The sequence below is a fragment of the Protopterus annectens genome, chromosome 6.part1 (assembly GCF_019279795.1).
Source record: "Protopterus annectens isolate FY-2018-M chromosome 6.part1, PAN1.0, whole genome shotgun sequence".
NCBI lineage: Eukaryota > Metazoa > Chordata > Ceratodontiformes > Protopteridae > Protopterus > Protopterus annectens.
The window spans coordinates 33,419,561-33,432,363 of record NC_056738.1 but is presented as its reverse complement, the minus strand read 5'-3'; the positions used below and the strand labels follow the sequence as shown (position 1 = coordinate 33,432,363).

The 12,803-nt window shown below is 46.0% G+C and overlaps 1 protein-coding gene across 1 annotated transcript in view; it reads left to right on the top strand.

The window, feature by feature from the left end:
• The window catches only part of CAD (carbamoyl-phosphate synthetase 2, aspartate transcarbamylase, and dihydroorotase), a gene marked incomplete in the record, with an annotated part of 2,299,829 nt that overhangs the window by 1,148,703 nt on the left and 1,138,323 nt on the right, over positions 1–12,803 (top strand).

Genomic DNA, 12,803 nt, shown 5'->3' with positions numbered 1-12,803 from the left:
CTTGTTCCATCCCAAAGAATAACCTTTCTGGGTGCGGATCTAGATACAACCACCCAAATGGCTTATCTCACAGAAGAAAAACAAAATCAACTACCGGATTACTTCAAGAATCTGACAAGACAAACTCAGCTGACTGCAAGGAAAATCCTCGCAGGCCCTGGGTTACATGGCATCCTGTATTCTTTTGATTCCACAAGCAAGGCTGCATATGAGAAAGCTACAGTGGTACCTAAGGAGTTTATGGACTCAGCACAGTCACAGTTTGGAAACTCTAATCCCACTCATTCCATGCCTTCACAAGGAATTTCTGTGGTGGGCTCAGGCCAGCCAGTCCAACAGAGGGCTGCCCTTCACAAAGCCAAAAACCTCCCAAACTATTACAACGGACGCTTCAGACCTAGGTTGGGGAGCACACATGGAGGGCAGAGGTATCCAAGGACAGTGGTCACGAAAAGAGCTACGCATGCACATAAATCAAAAAGAAATGCTAGCAGTGATACATGCAATCGAGGCCTTCAAACTTTTTCTGCATCAAGGCCATCTACTAATAAGGACAGACAACACCACAGTTATGTGGTACATAAGCAAGGAGGTACCCATTCTTGCCCTCTGTGCAGACTGGCAATGAATCTATGGGATCTTTCCTTGAAACTCAATATACAGCTACAAGCTCAGTTTGTGCCAGGGAAGGACAATACACTGGCGGACAGCTTAAGCAGAAATATCATGGATGCATACGAATGGATGCTGCACCCAGACATTTTCCAACAGATAACACAATCTTGGGGGAGCCCGGACATAGATCTATTTGCATCCCCCCACAATCATCAACTAAAGAAATTCTGCTCAAGGATATACCACCCACAAGCGTGGAAAGTGGATGCTCTCTTTCAGCTGGAGAAATCTGACAGTGTATGCATTTCCTCCTATTCCATTAATGACCAAGGTGTTACTGTAGATCAGGGCAGACCAGCCAAAAGTGATCCTGATAGCTCCGGACTGGCCAAGACAACACTGGGTACCCACTGCTAAGGAGCATGTCACGTACGAAGCCATGGCCCCTACCTCTATGGCCACTTCTACTGACACAGCACAGATACAAAACTCTACATTCCAACCTGAAAACATTGCAACTAAGAGCGTGGAGAATACCTTGACTCCTCTTCAGGATAAGCTATCCCAGAGAGTAAAGAATATTCTGGAAGCTCGCCGCCCTTCCACAAGGAAGGCATATTCAGCAAAGTGGAAAAGATTTCTCATCTGGAACACCACAAAGGGCCTAGATGCGACAATGATGAACATGGCACATATCCTGGAATATTTGGCAGAAATGTTCCACAATGGACTTTCTTACTCTTCTATTAAGATTCATGCTTCAGCAATTTCAGCAGAGTACAGTACTGATCCTCCTGTCTTTTCTCATCCTCTCCTAAGACAGTTTCTAAGAGGAATCAAAAACATCAAACCTCCTAGGAAACCACCTCTACCTGCCTGGGACCTTAACTACGTGTTGGAAAAACTAACACTGCCTCCATTTGAACCAGCAGCATCTGCAGATCTACAGTACCTCTCATGGAAGACTGCTTTCCTCCTGGCAATAACCTCAGCAAGAAGAGTTTCGGAATTGCAGGCCCTGATGGCAGTTCAGCCATTTATTATTTTCCATCAGGATAGAGTTTCATTAAGAACTAATCCTACTTTTATGCCAAAGGTGGTATCCAGGGTTTCATTGAATCAAGCCATTCATTTGCCTACCTTCTTCCCAAATCCACAAAACAAAGGGGAGAAACTGCTGCACACCCTGGACATTCACAGACAGTTGCGCTACTACTTGGACAGAACTAAAGGTTTCAGAAAAACTGACCAGCTGCTGGTAGCATATGCTGCTGGTACTCAAGGAAAAGCAATTTCCAAACAGACAATTTCAAAATGGATAGGAAATTGCATCCGCTTTTGTTAATCATTTCAAGGTAAGACTGTACCAGCTAACATTAGACCTCATTCTACGAGAGCCACAGCCACCTCCACAGCCTTCTTAAGAGGGGTGGCTACAAAAGACATTTTAGAAGCTGCCACATGGAGCTCCGTGCATACATTTGCCAAGCATTACAATTTACCTTTATATTCCAGATCCAGAGCAGGCTTTGCTACGGCTGTCCTGCAGGGTATCTTAGCTACACCATCCTTTACCTAGTACCTCCACCCCCAGATTGGCTATGGTATTCTACCCATATGTGATGACTGCAGATGCATCCTTGAAGGACATAGTACAGTTTTGTACCTACCATAAATGTAGGTGTCCGATAGGTATGCATCTGCAGTCAGGTTTACCCTCCCTCCTTCCCCTCTGTGGTACTCCTAGGGTGCTTACTTCTCTATTAGCTAGCTGGGAGATCTATTATGGTGTATTTGTTTATACATATATATCTATATATATTTTTGCAAATGTTTGGATTTTTATTGCATTTTTTCCAAATTTAGCCTTCCTAGAGGGCACCTGGCATCTGGGGCAAGAAAAACTGAGGAAGATGGCGTCTGCTGACGCTTTTATACCCCAGGCGTTGTGACGTCGGGGAAGGGGCGACATTAGCCAACGCCGGACCCAGACTTTGGAATCCGGCCGACCGAAGGGCTGCCTGAGGCAGGACAACCCATATGTGATGACTGCAGATGCATACCTATCGGACATCTACATTTATGGTAGGTACAAAACTGTACTATTCAGAGTTTTGGAAGTTGCACAGTGTTACAGTGCTAGGACACTGTTCCTTCCTCTCATTAGTGAGAATTTGGCACATTTTCATAAGGTGTTTTATTTTTCCTCGTCTAACCAAGGCTTTCTTTCACAGGGATAAAGTACTGACTGAGATGCTAATTACTGGGGATCAAGAAGTAGCACTGGAGGAACTGGTAGGGGACGTGGGAGTCTGCCAATTTCAGCTCAACTGGTGATGATGGTATTGTGGCACTGGGGGAGGCTGGGTACAGTAGCAAGGGCAGCACAATGACATCAGTGTATGCATCTACAAAGCATGTTGGTGCAATGTATCTGGCTTTTGAAGTAATTCTTGCAGTGATGGTATTTTGAAATGCCATCCTATCTGCTGTGTAGGTGCGGGATGATGGAGTAATCAACATTAATCGACTGCTGTCTGGGTGATGGCCTCACATGATTGTCACCTGAAGAGGTACAAATGAGCAAAATGTGAACCGGATAGCTACAAGGGTTGGTAGGCAAGAGAGAGAGAAAGAACAAGGGGTAAAAACATTTCTCATAAGTAATTGATGAAAGATGCTGGCAATCATTTTGAAGTCAGTGGACCACACTCCCCTTTTGGGTATTTCTATGTATACGATTACTAGACATTCCAAGAAATTTTGAAATAGAATATGTTGTAGATGAAGGCGAATTCTGAATAGTTATTTGAATTTATAAGACGTTCAAAGGATAGACTCCTGCTATTGGCATAAACTGCTGTAAAGAATTGATGTGGGAATTTCAGAAGGTTCAAAATTAGTTCCAGGCAAAGGCAGTGCAACTGTTTTGATAAGGAAAGAGACATAGTACATTCATAAATGGGGAAAAAATATAACATTTACATTAAATTGTTGTTTACATAGTGTACTGTGCATGTCATCCACAATGTTGGTGTTATATTATCACTTTATTTATATTGTAATGTCACTGCCAAAGGGGTCTAATTCATGATTCTAAACAGTCTTTGGATCAGCTTGGTTAATGTTAACATATGAAAATAAATACTAAAAGGTCATTATACACAGACAGGATGAGAAAGGAAGAACATTATAGTTCTCTGTTTTCAATAAATTGAACATGATAGACATGAGTAAATAGAGAGAAAATATAAATTGAAAATGATATCTGACTGATTAGGTTAAGATGTTCTTCTATTCCTATGTTGCAGTATTCTAGATGTGAGATTTCCTGCCCTCAGGCGACTCGTACATTGGCTCCTATACAAAAGCTTCAGCTTGGCTGTTGCAGTGTGCGTGGGACGTCACACGTAGGGCCATAAACCAGGGACCTTCAATGTGATGTATGCACTCACAATCCTCAGAACCTTTAGCCCCAGACGACATTCACATTGTACAATCGCCTCTTCACAGACATTGCATCCTAAAGATAAGTAACCCATTGGGTTTCTAATTTTCTTATTTTTTGCCGATTGTTATTGCTAACGCTTGGTTGTTGTAGCCTTTAGCTGATGTTAGTAAAAAAGGGAACGTGCCAGTGTGGGCACCAGATGCCCCATAAAGATGCCTATGACAGGTGTGTTTTTTGCCTAGGCCGGTAACACGATCACTCCTCCTGCGCTATTGTGCCGAAGACCTTGCACAGCCATCTGGCCACATTAAAATCTCTACCTGGAAAACCGGCGCCTTAAACGGTTAGCTCTTAGAATGGATCCTGCATCGGAGGCCGCACCCAAACCTCCATGCAAGAAGACCAAGTTTCCTAGGCCTTCCTCGCCTGCCACTCTGCTTCCCGACGCACTGTCAACTGCTGATCTAGGGGTTGAGGCGCGTTCGGTGGATCAGTCAGCTGCAGCGATGTTCCTCGAGGAAGCAGTTTCATAGTCGATGACTGGCATGTCCTTGGAGCTTATCCAGACATCGACGGCCATCAATGCCGAGGATAACCAGTTTCAGGGGTACCTCCAATGGGGATCCAGTCTTTGGTTGTGTTACTGTCCAAACCAGACGCCAGGCCACACACTACTTCCTCCCCGGCCAAAATGAAGCAGAAAACTAAACATATCTCCTCCTCTTCAGAAACCACACCAGATTCGCAGGCTTTCACCTCCTCTCTCATGCAGGCCTTTATGGTTGTCAGGCCTTCAGCCTCAGCCACCTCCACCCTGCCTCTTCTGAGCCTTTGCCTGGCTTCTGCTTCTTCCCTCCCACCCATGACCGCTCAAGTCAGGGAAGAAAATTATTCTTCCTTCTCATCCTCAGAAGAGTCCATTTCTTATGTTTCCCAGATTGCCTCCCCCAGGAATATTACTCTCCTGATGAGGAATCTGTGGAAGGGGATTCCCCCTGAGGACATTACGCTTGGTGAAACCATCACCATGTTGAAGGATTATTTTAAATGGGATTCGTCTCAAATGACTGACACCCAGAAAAGGTACTTTGAGCTGCTGCAAGTAGAATCACCCTCCCCTTCAGTGGTACCCCTGTTCTGCTTAACTTGGTTGCCTTCAACTCAGTTTCTAAGGCACCAGACTCCCAGCCTCCGGCCCCTAAGCATCCTGACCACTTCTATAAAGTACCAGTGGGCCAAAAATTCCTGGTTAAACCACCCTTAGAGGACCAAGCTGTGATTGCCAACACTGCAGGTAAGCAATCTAGACTGCTGCCTTCTGCCTCCCTCCTACCCACTGTTAAAGATAGCAAGTATGTGGATAGGATGGGAAAGAAGGTATACACTTCTTCCACTTTGGCTTTCAGAGCCATAAATTATCAGACCCACATGACCAAGTACGCATTAGACTTGGTCTGTCAGGCATCCTTCATGCTGGCATCTTTGCCTGACAGTCCCATTAAGACGGACATTACGTCCAAACTTTCCTTGGCCCAATAGGTAGCCAGGCATTCCATCAGATGCAGCTACGATGCTGCAAAAGCATCTGCCAGGTCTGCAGCATCTGCTTCTGCCCTCAGGAGAGGTACTCATGGCTAAGTCTCCAGAACCTCCCTGAGGATTTCAAGTCTAAGATCTTGGATGGCCCTCTGGACCACATTGTTCTTTTCGGCAAACAATCTGCTGACCTTTTCAAAAATCTGCAGAAAAAAAGCAAAGAACGTCATGACATCAAGCATTTGCTGTTGTCAACCATCCCCAAGTATTATAGGAGCTACCCTGCTAAGGCCTCCTTTGTAAGATGTAATCCTCAACCCTCTACCTCTTCTTCCAGGTTTAGGAGAGGGGCTAGAAGACCTACCACCTCCAGACCCTCTGCTCCACCACATCAACCCAGACCAGCCCTTTCAGGACAGAGGAAGCCCCAGTAATGCATGACTGCCTTGCCCACCTCCCTCTCTTGGCCAGCCTTTCCCACTGTCTTCCCCTTTGGCATTCCATCAGTACAGACCAGTGGGTCTTAACTATTATCCAAAAAGGGTACTTCCTGTCATGGAAAGGAAAATCACCCAGAAGAGGCACCCCCCCCCCCAAAAAAAAAGAAAACAGGCCCATCTCATGCCACTAGTGCTGGCAGACCTTCTAAATCTAGGCACCATAGAACCAGTCCCCCCAGGATAGGGAGGAAAGGGTTTCTACTCCTGTCTCTTCCTGGTTCCCAAAAAAGACAGCCACTGGAGAGCAATCTTAGACCTGTCCTATCTAAATCTCCACCTTCAGGTACCTACCCTGCTGCCTCTTATTCCAGCCAATGCCTTCATGGCCACCCTGGACCTAAAGGAGGCCTACCTACACGTACTAATCAGGAATTCCCACAGCCAATTTCTGCGTTTCTCTTTACCTGCCTCTCATTTCCAGTTTACTGCCTTGCCCTTTGTTTTATCCACACCCCCCCAGTCTTTACAAAGTGCCTAGTCCCAGCTGTTGCCTTCTGCAGAACTCTGGGTATACAGATCTACCCTTATCTGGATGACATCCTGATTCTGGCAGAGTCCAGGGATGTTCTATCAAAGCATCAACATTTCACCATGTTCCTTCTGCAGAATCTAGGGTTCACCATCAACCTTCCCAAATCCTCCCTGATCCCAGGCCCAGGGCAAGGTTTTCCTAGGCTGTGCTGCAGAATCAGGACAGACACAATGAAGGCCTTTCTCCCACAGGACAAGGTTCTTTCTTTGACTTCCCCTTCCAGGAAGCCCTACTATCCCAAAAGGTAACAGCAAGGCAATTTCTCTGTCTCTTGTGTGTAATGGCAGCGACCATCCCCATGCTACCACGGGCAAGAATGCACATGCGCAAGCTGCAGTGGTTCCTGAAGAACATCTGGTTCCAACACCTACATCCCCTAGAGCAAGTCATTGCCCTTCTTCTCTGTCTGAAAACAGAAATCAGCTGGTGGATCCAGCAAGTGCAACTGAACCCAGGGCTCCCACTACAACCCCCCACCCCAACCCAAGTAATGCATACAGATGCCTCAGGGAGCATTTCCATTGGGAAAGCCAGGATTACACTGACTCCAAAAAGAGGCTTGGGGAATTCTTACTACTCCCTCAACACAGGCCTTTAGCTATACCTCCTGTCCTGGACATTGTAGATGATGCCTTTTTGGAATCTAGCCTGGCCCCAGACACTTTACCTCCAGCTCCCAGGAAGCCTGACACGTATTAGAGTACCTGACTCTCACAAGTTCCTCTTCAAGAATCCTACAGCGGACCCAGAGACCATTTCCCAGGGACCTAAAGGCATTAAGGCTACTACTGCCAAAAACCCTACCCCCTCTGATAGATATTTTGGGGCCTTGGGCAGATGGTGTAAGAAGGTATACACTTCTGCTATTTGGCCATTAGGGCCTTTAACTGCCAGTTTCATATGTTAAAGTATCAGCAGCATATTATGTGACTAAAGCAGGAAATGTTGATTCCTGACTGTGCTGAAAATAAAGAATTACATACAGTATTTAATGCATTCTGCTTACCAAGTTGGTAAACATACTTTGCAATGTGCCTTTGACTCTTTAGAAGCATCTTGCAGGGCTGCTGTCACTGGGCCTGTATTTAGAAGGCATGCTTGGCTTAAGGAGCAAAATTTGCCAGATCATGTTAAAGCTAAATTACTGGATGCTCTCTTAAACCAAGACCACCTGTTTGGCAACAAAGCATAAGCCGTCCTTAAAAAGATGGAGGAAGAAGCTAAATCTATGCAAAAACTGTTAGATTTCCTGCAAGTACAACCTCCTAGATTTAGCAGGCATTGGTCTTTTCCTGTCTCTTCCAGGCCTTCTCAGTCCAAATCCAGGAACAGCAGGCCACCTAGGCAGACCACCTAGGCTACAGTCTCAAGGTACTCGCAAGCCTAAGCAGTGGGGGGCTCCCACTTCCAAAACTGGTAGTAGTAAGATACCCCCCCCCCCTATGGAAAAATGTCACAATGACAAACTTAAACCTTCCAAGCCCAGCTCAACTGCCTGCTCCCTTAGGGGGAAAGATCGCCCTGCATGCAAAAAACCTGGAACTCATTACCCAGAACAAATGGGTGTTAAATATAGTTTTCCAAGGATACAGATTCCACTTCCACACCTTTCCAATACCAAACGGTTGGCCAAACCTACCCCCAAATCAGTGGGCAGAGGCTCAACAGCAGGTTCTCTCGCCAAGTATCAGGGTTATTCAACCTATCCCAGCAGAGAAAGGGAGCAAGTTTTTTACTTAAGACTTTTCCTGGTACCCAGAAAAGACAGCGCCTGGCGTCCTATCCTGGACCTCTCTATTTTAAACACCTTTTTGGAAATCCCAAAATTCAAAATGCTAACACTTCGACAGCTGTTTTCTATGCTACGCAAAGATACCTGTTTGGCAACCTTAGACTTAAAAGGAATCTTACCTGCACATTCCAGTAAGGGAATCTTGCTGGAAATACCTACGCTTCAGAGCAGGCTCCATGCACCGTCAGTTCTCTGCAATTCCCTTTGGCTCATCTACTGCGCCCAGGGTATTCACAAAGTGTCTAGCTCCAGTCATTGCATTTTGCAGGCAAAGAAATATTCAAATATACCCATACCTGGACAATTGTCTAATTCAGGCAGAAAGCCAGGACATGCTACTAAAACATCTGGCATTTGTAAAACTTCTTGCCTCACTGGGGTACACCACAAATGAAAAGAAATCTCATCTAGTACCCTGCCAACAAATTGTATTCTTGGGAGCAAGCTTGAACACAACTTCTCAGATGGCTTACATCATGCCAGAGAAGTTTGACAGCCTACTTCAGACTACTGGCCACAAAGACCCAGCTATCTGCAAGGAAAATCCTGCAAGCCCTGGGGTTCATGGCCTCTTGCATTCTACTAATTCCATATGCAAGACTGCATATGAGGAAACAACAGTGATATCTGAAAAACCTGTGGTGTCAACATTCTAAGGACTTGGAGTTAATGATTCCTATCATTCCTTGCATAAAGACAGAGTTCCTTGGGTGGGTAGAGGCCTGCTACCACAACAAGGGGCTCTTGTTCACTCTTCCCCTTGCAGCCCAAACCCTAACAGACACATCAGACTATGCATGGGTGCTCACTTGGCAGGGCAGTGCATATAGGGCAAATGGAGCCCGAGTCAGATGCACCTGCACATCATTCAGAAAGAAATGTTAGCTGTACAGAATTCCCTGACAGCCTTAAAGAACCACATTCTTCCAGGACAATTATTGCTAAATACAGACACCACTGTTGTGGTACATAAACAAGCAGGGGGGAACCCACTAGTACCCTCTCTGCAGACTAACCATGGCTCTGTGGAAAACAGCCTTGAGCTACCAAGTGCACCTACAATCTCAACTCCTGCCAAGCAAGCTAAATTCACTGGCAGACCTAAGCAGAAATCTCATGGACCCACATGAGTGGAAACTGAAACCAAAGATGTTCAACCTTTTGAGAAACAAATGGGGGAATCCAGCGATAGACCTGTTTGCCTCCCCGCAGAACTACCAATTGGACAAATGCTGCACAAAAACTTCCCACAGTCAAGCTTGGAAAGTCTATGCCCTGTCCTTCACCTGGGAAAGCCTCTCAGTTTATGCTTTCCCCCCTCTGCCTCTCCTCTCGAAAGTTCTGCTAAAGATCAAACAGGACAAACCAAGGACAATACTGATTGCACCAGACTGGCCATGCCAACACTGGTACCCCCGTCTTGCGCTATGTCACTGTTGGAACCATGGCACCTGCCTCAGACCCCTTCCCTGCGTCCCAGCAGGAGGGCCAGATTCTGCCCCCTCAACTTCAAACCCTGAACCTTGCAGCCTGGTTAATTCCTTAAGCTCTCCAATAACATCCCTCAGTAAGCAGGTGCTAGATGTCATTGTGGAGGCAAGGAAGCCTAGTAACAAGAAAATCCTATGCTGAAAAGTGGAAAAGGTACTTTTCTTGGAGCCAGACTCAGGGGATGGGCACAATGGTGCCCAGCTTACCGCATATTCTTCAGTACTTAACAGAGATGCTCCACAAGGGCCTTTCCTTCTCGTCAATTAAAATTCATGCCTCTGCCATTTCAGCTCATTATAATACTGAACCACGCCTCTTCTCTCACCCCCTGCTAAAGCAAGTCCTCAGAGGGGCCAAAAATGTAAGATCACCCAGGAGAAGCCCCTACTCCAGCCTGGGACCTTAACTTTGTATTGGAAAAGCTGACTCTACCTCCTTTTAAGCCAGCTGGAACTGCAGAGTTGAAATTCATTTCTGGGAAAACAGACTTCCTTCTAGCCATCACTTCAGCAAGAATAGTATCTGAATTACAGGCCCTCATGGCAGTGGAGCCATTCATCATCTTCCATGCAGACAGGGTGTCTCTCAGGACCAATCCTTCCTTTATGCCCAAGGTGGTGTCTAGTGTGGCCCTTAATCAGTCCATTCATTTGCCTACTTTTTTCCCAAATCCACAAAACAACGAATACTGCACTCTTTGGATGTGCACAGGCAACTTGGATTTTATTTGGACAGGAGTAAGCCTCTCAGAAAATCTGAACAGCTACTAGTTGGCTTTGCTGCAGGGGCAGAGGGTAAGGCCATTTCAAAGCAAACCATTTCTAAATGGATAGCCCAATTCATTCATTTCTGCAATAAGTACCATGGAAAACCTACCCCACCCTCCACAGAGGATAAGATCACATGCCACCAGGGCTGCATCTACCTCTACAGCCTTTCTCAGATGTGTCTCTATCAGGGACATCCTAAAAGCTGCTACCTGGAGCTCTGTACATACCTTCACCAAGCATTATCATATGCCTTTTTTTCTAAATCCAGAGCTGGTTTTGCCACTGCGGTTTTGCAGGGCTTAATAGCTGGTCCTAATGCTCTCTTAACTTCCTCCTCCCTTTCTTAGCTTTGGGAATCAACCCAAATGTAATGACTGCAACAGTGAAACATGAAGAACATAGTACAGTTGTGTACACTTACCATAACTGTAGATGTTACAGTGTATTCACTTTTGCAGTCCTGGTTACTCTTCCTCCCACCCCCTGACTTCTCTTGGCTATACTTTTCTTCTTGTTTCATGTATTTCAGCTTTTTGGTGTATTTGCTTTTTGTTTGAGGTGCAACCTAACATATAATTGCTTCCCATTATGGGGGCACCTGACATCTGGGGCCAGAAAAACTGATGTAATGGCATCGGCTGCATGTTTTATACCCCTGACGACCTGACGTCATGGAAGAAGCGACAGTATCCGATGCAAGAATCCAAGACTTAGATATTCAGGCCGGCTGAGGGCTACCTGCAGGCAGAGAACCCAAATGTAATGACTGCAACAAACATCTACATTTATAGTAAGTGTACACAACTGTACTTTCCTTTATGCCTTCCCCCCATTCCCACTGATTCAGAAAGTCATCCTGAAAATACAGAAGGACAAACCAAAAATCTTGTTAGTGACTGTCTACTGGCCAAGGAAGCAATGGTTCCCACTACTACACAAGCTAGCTAAGGGCAGTCACTTCAAGTTACCCTACAAGGTGGACCTACTGACACAAGACAAAGGAACTCTCCTACACCCACACTTACAGATGTTGTCTCTGACTCTGTGGGTGATGAACTTTTGATCCTTTACAGGCACCACTACTCAGAGGACATGCTTTCTGCCCTAAGGGAGGCAAGGAAACCTACTGCAATAAAATCTTACCTGGCTAAGTGGTAAAGATTTACAAAATGGTGTCTGCACTAGGGAAGGGACCCTTGCTCTGCAGAGGTCCCCCTGGTCCTAAACTACCTGTGTCAATTGATAAAAAGTGGGCTTTCTTATTCTTCTGTAAAAGTACACCTCTCTGCCATTTTTGCCTGCCTGCCCCTGTAACCCCCCATTGCTTGCCAGGCTCGATATAAAGCTCTTCCTTAAAGGGGTCTTGCACGTGAGACCACCTAGGAAACCTATCCCACCGCCCGGGTACCTTAACTACATCTTAGAGAAATTAACCCAACATCCCTTTGAACCTTCTGGGCCTTCCTCCTTGCAGATGTGCACATGGAAGACTGCTGGTGGCTATCACTTCAGCCAGAAGTGTCAGAATTGCAGGCCTTAATGACCTGTCCCCCCTACACCATTTTCCACAAAGACAGGGTGTCTCTGTGAACCAAACCCCTCCGTTATGCCCAAGGTGGTCAATGACTTGTCTCTAAACCAATCCGTCCGTCTACCCACCTTTTTCCCCTCTCCCACTAACAAAGGGGAGAGGATCCTGCACTCCTTGGACATGCACAGACAACTAAGGTTTTACTTGGACAAGACCAAAGCCATCAGGAAAACTAACGAGCTCTTTGTCTCCTTTCACCCCATAGGTCCTGAGCAAGGCATTCTCCAAGCAAGCCATCGCATGATGGATTAAGAAAGCTATTTGCCTCTGCTACTCCCACCATGGAAAGGAACCTCCAGTGGGAATTACGGCCCATTCCACTAGAGCTGTGGCCACCTCAAAGGCCTTCATGAAGGGCCTTAACACATCATCCATTTTGGAAGCAGCCACTTGGGTCACTGTCCACACCTTTACCAAGTATTACAAACTTGACCAATTTTCCAGAGCTAGGACAGGATTCACCAGGGCAATCCTGCAGGGTCTTGTAGAACCTTCAGCATCTACCACCACGCTGTTAACCGCATA